At 42.6% G+C, this 6,790-nt stretch overlaps 1 protein-coding gene across 2 annotated transcripts in view; it reads right to left on the bottom strand.

The window, feature by feature from the left end:
- HELZ (helicase with zinc finger) overlaps positions 1 to 6,790 on the bottom strand; it is a 165,485-nt gene that overhangs the window by 152,109 nt on the left and 6,586 nt on the right. For both annotated transcript variants that reach the window (XM_012803215.2, XM_023511111.1), the window contains exon 3: positions 5,623 to 5,679. The gene's annotated coding sequence lies outside the window, so the exon portion shown is untranslated. The remainder of the gene's footprint in view (positions 1 to 5,622; positions 5,680 to 6,790) is intronic.

Consider the following 6,790-nt stretch of genomic DNA (forward strand, 5'->3'; position numbering starts at 1 on the left):
CACGGCACTCTGCCCAGGGGGACAGCTTGAGGCTCTGTCTCAAAAAAAAAAAAAAAAAAAAAACCCTTCAATTCTCCTTACTTGCAAATAGGCAAAGTTTAAAGTCACCAAATCACTTTTGCTTTACCAAATTACATTTGCTTCAATGTAATTGATGTGGAGAGAAGAAACACCTGAAATATTGATAGCTATTGAAGTTGGACAATGAGCACATAGGGACAGATTATACTCTTTTACTTTTGTGTGTCTGAACGTTTCCATAATAAAAACTTTTTAGGCCGGCTTGAGTTGGGGTGACTCACGCCTATAATCCAGCACTCCTAGCACTCTAGTAGGCCAAGACAAGTGGATTGCTAGAGATCAGGAGTTTGAGACCAGCCTGAGCGAGAGGGAGACCCCATCTCTACTAAATGTTAAAAAAAAAAAAAAATTAGTCAAGTGTTGTGGCGGCCGCCTGTAGTCCCAGCTACTTAGGAGGCTGAGGCAAAAGGAACTGCTGAGCCCAAGAGTTTAAAGTTCCTATAAGCTATGATGACACCATTAGCACTCTACCCTGGGGGACAGAGTGAGGCACTGTTTCTAAAAACATAAACATAAATATGTATATATAAAAATAAATTTAAAAATGAAGTCCTCAATCCCCAACACAAACTATGCCACTTCAGCTCTCTACTGAGCACTGCTACCTGGGTAAGCTACCCCTTAGCATTTCTCAGTGTGAGACAGAAGAAAGTCCTGGACTAGGAATCGGGAAGCTTTCACCTTGGCTGTGCTCTAATTAACTGTGAGACCTCATTGATTTCTCTAACTCCTCTGGACTCCAAAGTTCCTTTGCTGTTGCCCCAATAAATCTCTAAAGTTCCTTCTAGTAATAAAATTCTGATTTCAACTTTCTACTAGCTCCTTAAAGTCCACCAAAAAAAAAAAACAAGCTCACCTTTATTCTAAACTCCTAAGACTTCTTCCCCCTGACTTCCTTATTCTTGGTGTCCCACTCTTCCAGCCACCCAATGATTAAAAACCACAACCTTATCTCTGCCTTGAGATATAAAACTATGCCCCTGGCTCAGCACCCATAGCACAGCAGTTACGGCACCAGCCACATACACCAAGAGTGGCAGGTTTGAACCCAGCTCGGGCCAGCTAAACAATGACAACTGCAACAAAAAATAGCCAGGCATTGTGGTGGGCACCTGTAGTCCTAGCTACTGGGGAGGCTGAGGCAGGAGGAGAGCTTAAGCCCAGGAATTTGAGGTTGCTGCGAGCTGTGATGACACCACAGCACTCCTGCCTCAGCAACAGAGATGAGACCTTGTCTCTAAAATAAAATAAAATTGGCTTGGCACCTGTAGCTCAGTGGCTAGGGCGCCGGCCACATACACTGGGATTGGTGGGTTCGAACCCAGCTCGGGCCTGCCAAACAACAATAACAACTACAACAAAAAAAAGCCAGGCATTGTGGCAGGCGCCTACAGTCCTAGCTACTTGGAGGCTGAGGCAAGAAAACCACTTAAGCCCAAGAGTTTGAGGTTGCTGTGAGCTGTAATGGCATAGCACTCCACTGAGAGCAACACAGAAACTCTGTCTCAAAAAAAAAAAAAAAACTCTTCCCCACCTCCACTCTAACCCACCTAATCAGTCACTACATCTTCTTACCATTCAACCTCCAAAATATCTCTTGAATCTATCACCTCCTTTCCAAAGCCACCAACTCAACTCAAGCCTTCATCAGCCCTTCATAGATGATTACTATGAACCCAACTAAAGTGCCTGTTTCTAAATTCTCTTCCCTACAATCCATCGTACTCATCCTTAGTCTGACATTTAACATCCTCCAAAACCCAGTCCTGATCTTTTGGCAGCCTCACCTTCCATTATGTTCCGTAATTTGGATATACAGTTTCCTAACATCCACCACATTTCTGACACAACCCCCAGACCTCCCTCTAGAAGGCCGTCTTCTTTCTATTGCTTCTCATCTTCATGGGGGTAGGATTTAAATGCCACCTCTTAGCCCAGCCAGGTGGCTCACACCTGTAATTCGAGCATTCTGGGAGGCTGAGGCCGGTGGATTGCCTGAGCCAGGATGAGACCTCATCTCTAAAAAAATAGCCGTTGTGGCGAGAGAACTGCTTGAGCCCAAGAGTCTGAGGTTGCTGTGAGCTATAATGCCATGGCACTACCAAGGGTGACAAAGTGAGACTTTGTCTCAAAAAAAGCCACCTCTTCAGTTGAAGTGTTTCCTGATATCCCCAAGGGGGCAGTAGCACTCCCTCCACTTAATCCCCAAGCATCTCTATGGAGCCCTTTTATAGCACCTATCAAATTTCTATCAGTCCTTTCATTTTTTTTTTTTTTTTGAGACAGAGCCTCAAGCTATCCCCCTGGGTAGAGTGCCATGACATCACGCTCACAGCAACCTCCAACTCCTGGGCTCAAGCGAGTCTCCCGCCTCAGCCTCCCAAGTAGCTGGGACCACAGGCGCCCGCCACAACGCCTGGCCATTTCTTGGTTGCAGCCATCATTGTTGTTTGGCAGGCCCGGGCTGGGGATTCGAACCCACCACCTTAGGTGTATGTGGCTGACGCCTTAGCCACTTGAGCCACAGGCACCGAGCCAGTCCTTTCATTTTTTGGCACCCCTATTCTTCCTACTAGATGATTAGTTCCATATCAATAGGTGCAACATTTCATTCATCTTTGTATCCCTCAGAACAGTTTCTCAGACAGCATGCCATGGCACACTGGTATGCCAGGAGTGAGTTAAAGATGGACTAACAGTAGAGGTCTTCTCAGCTCTCCAAGTAACCACAAAGAGACAACAGAAACCAGAATCTCCAACTGGTCAAGACTCAATCTCAAGCTATCTCCTGCTTTAACCCCCGTACATACCACAATGATGAATTCGGAACCACCCAGAAGACACAGAGGTACTCAATGGATGCCCAACAAATACTTGCTGAATCAAATGGTGAAATAATCCATCTATTCCCCTTCACCCACTATCTCCAAGATCACTCACCATGTAGACCATACTCTTCTTCTTACTGAACAAGTTCTGGTTATCTTTTTAATAATTATCTATATATTAGCCTTACCATTCAAAGCCCACAATAGTTATTTGTATAAAGCAGGAAAAGATATGAATAAACAATTTACCATGAAGAGACTCAAACAGTTAAATTCAACATTACCTAACAAAGAAATGCAAGAGTCATTTACACAATTAAAGTCACAAAAAATTTGAGAGAGAAATGAAATCTTTTTTTTGTTGGATAGAGTCTCACTTTTTTGCCCTCGGTAGAGTGCCGTAGCATCACAGCTCACAGCAACCTCAAACTCTTGGGTTAAAGCGATTCTCTTGCCTCAGTCTCCCAAGTAGATGAGACTATAGGTGCCCGCCACAATACCCAGGTATTTTTTTGTTGTTGTTGCAGTTGTTATGCTGTTTAGCAGTCCCGGGCCAGTTTCTAAACCGCCTGCCTCAGTATACGCGGCAGCGCCCTAACCACTGAGTATGGATGCCGAGCCCCCCAACTTTTTTTTAATTAGCCAAGCATACTAGTGCATGCATGCCTATAATCTCAGTGAGATATGATCCTGTCACTGCACTCTAGTCTGAATAACAGAGTCAAACTCTATTTCTTAAAAATCATGAAATCTGGCTCAGCGCCTATAGCTCAACCGGCTAAGGCGCCAGCCACGTACACCTAAGGTGGCAGGTTCGAATCCCCAGCCCGGACCTGACAAACAACAATGACGGCTGCAACCAAAAAATAGCCGGGCGTTGTGGCGGGCGCCTGTGGTCCCAGCTACTTGGGAGACGGAGGCAGGAGACTTGCTTGAGCCCAGGAGTTGGAGGTTGCTATGAGCTGTAATGCCACGGCACTCTACCCAGGGGGACAGCTTGAGGCTCTGTCTCAAAAAAAAAAAAAATCATGAAATCTATAATATGAAAATGTTTCATAATCTAGTAAATTAAAAAAATCAAATTCTGCACCATAATTAAAAGTGAATAAAAAATATATATACTTTGAAATAGAATGCCAAAAGAAAAATCAATCATTTTAGAGCAATAACCCAACATTTCACAATTTATTTAATATCAATTCATTCACCATTAAGAAAGTAAGTTCCACTAGACAAAGGAAACGGAAGGGTTCCAGGACACAAGCTAAAAGTCTCAAGCAGAGAACCACCCCTTCCTTCTACTGCTCACTTTGATCTTGACTGTAAGTTTCCATGCTCTCTTGGGTCATGATAACCTGTGAAGACCCCTGACCCCAGTTTTTCAAGGATGAGCAAAATGCCTCTATTGGTTTTCTGATAATCCCCATGAACCTATGGGGAATAAATCATGCAAAACAAGCATAAACTTAAGAAACAAACAACCTCTACCACCATATATTACTTTAACAATTAGCAAGCAGCCAAGCCCAATTTCACTGCAAACCCTAAAAGTATATATAGTATTTCCACATTAAAGGCTCTGAGATTCTCAAGGCCAATATGCAGACTCAGCAGTAGACTTTATCAGTTAAATGGCAGTGACGGACTCATAGATAAATCAAAGAACTAGGGGCCAGGAGACCTGGTACAGTTAAAAGGGAAAAAAAAAAAAAACAGACAAAGTGTGTTAGTTGTTTTTTTTTTCTTTCTTTCTTTTTTTTTAAAGAACTACAAAAAACACAAAGCTAAAAACTCTAGCTTAAACCAAGCAAGTAAAAAGCAGCTAGGGGAGGTTCTTGTAAATCTTACCCAGACAAGAGTTCAAAAAGCAGGATCGCAAGTGACTTTGCTAAGAGCGGAAACCTTCTGTAGAGGAAGATGTCTAACAAAAGACTAGTACTGAAAATGTATCAAAAAACATTAGCACTGATATCTCACAAGGACAATGTTAAAAGTCTTCCAATTTTTTTGTCTTTAGCATTAACATTTTCTAAGTTTAATAATGAAAGACTAAGATACTTTATGGACCAAAAAGATTAATTATTGTGAAATTAAAAAAATACTCGAGACTAAATTGTCTTTAATTAGAAAAACATTTCAGCAAAAGATAATCTGAAGGACTAATAGTACAGATGGGAGTAGTACAACCATTAGGGGAAAGTTCGACCTTTTGTTTCTATCGATATGTTTAGATCTCCAAAAATACAGACCTATAAAGTCACTCAGGACCCTACCTACACATTGCTGGGAACAGGAGAATACGACGCTTAACCAAGTTCATCAGAGCACAGAATGATCACCACTCAAGAATGTGGACACAAAAACCGAAGGATCTCTCCAATTCCAATCACATGGAGACAAGTTGAGCCCTTACCTAGTTACTTATTCTGAACAGACGTGGAAGATTAACCTACCCTCACATCTCTTCAAAGGAGCTAGTCTGACAAAGCCGCAGGCAGCGTCTCTGCAGAGTCTGTGCATCACCCAGTCTATGCCGAAAGTAGCCAGCTTAGTTAGGACCTGCCTCTTTGGGTTACCACTGTTTCACAACAGCCTTCATCACTCCACCCTGTCCCACATCATCCTTTCTGTCTAAATTAAGTCTCCTTTATCTCTTTTTCAGGCATCACCAAGTTCCTATTTTCTAAATAAGGATCTCCTAAACTTTGCTTACCTGCAGTTCACTGCACTGGGTATCACCCAAATAGCCCATCAGAGCTCTTTATAATTTCTGAAAGAGAGAAAAGGAAATCTTTTAATACATACTAGAAATCACCGTTCACTGATTCATCAGTTCTGAAGCATTTGCGTCCAATATTCACAGTATATGGTCTTTTGGTCCATAGCAGTTCAATACAATGTAGCACAACCAGCACTGGACCAAAAGTCCTGAGATAAGCCGTCCGGGAGATAAAAAGGATGGTTTAATGTTGCTACTACTGAGCTGTGTGACCTTGGATAGATCACTTAATTTCTCCAAGACTAAATTTCCTTATCTGGAAAAGAAGACTAGCTAGAAGTAGCAGATCACTGGCTTTCCAGAAAGAATACCAGCTCCTCTTTTTAGGGGTCTTGTGCTATTACATTAGGTAGTTCACATTTAAGTTTCCTCCTTTACAAAATGGAAATAAAAACTATCTTGTGAGCTGTTGTGCAAATTAAAGGAGATAATGAGTTGTAAAATGCCCATTGTAAATTCAGTGGGCAGCTTATCAAAGAATTCAACAGAAGGTAACTTGTTACCATGATTATCCACCCCCACCCTAAGATTATATGAATGCAATTCACAAATACTTTCTTAAAAGATCAGCAAATCAAAATTCTACCAACATAACAAGAGAATTAACAGTTTTAGTGTTTAACTCATAATTCGATTAAAGTTATGTGACACTGATAGCAGCTTCAGATTATCACTATTACTTAACATCACAGGAAGTAAGAACAGAACAGCCCCTGCACAACTCCCAGACTCTGGTTCAATGACCAGGCCCTTCCTGACGTCTCACTCTACTTTCACAACTGCCAGAATATCTCACGAAGAGAAAAGTCTTCCAAAAGCTAAATGACACCCAGCTGCTTACCATAGCCAGCTCGGAAGAGCAGGACTAAGACTAAAGATGGAGGAAGTGGCTCGGCGCCTATAGCTTAACCAGCTAAGGCGCCAGCCACGTACACCTAAGGTGGCGGGTTCGAATCCCCAGCCCGGACCCGCCAAACGACAATGATGGCTGCAACCAAAAAATAGCTGGGCGTTGTGGTGGGCGCCTGTGGTCCCAGCTACTTGGGAGGCGGAGGCAGGAGACTAGCTTGAGCCCAGGAGTTGGAGGTTGCTGTGAGCTGTA

This window comes from Otolemur garnettii, unplaced genomic scaffold (genome assembly GCF_000181295.1).
Source record: "Otolemur garnettii isolate 467f Iridium unplaced genomic scaffold, OtoGar3 scaffold00018, whole genome shotgun sequence".
NCBI classification, from domain to species: Eukaryota; Metazoa; Chordata; class Mammalia; order Primates; family Galagidae; genus Otolemur; species Otolemur garnettii.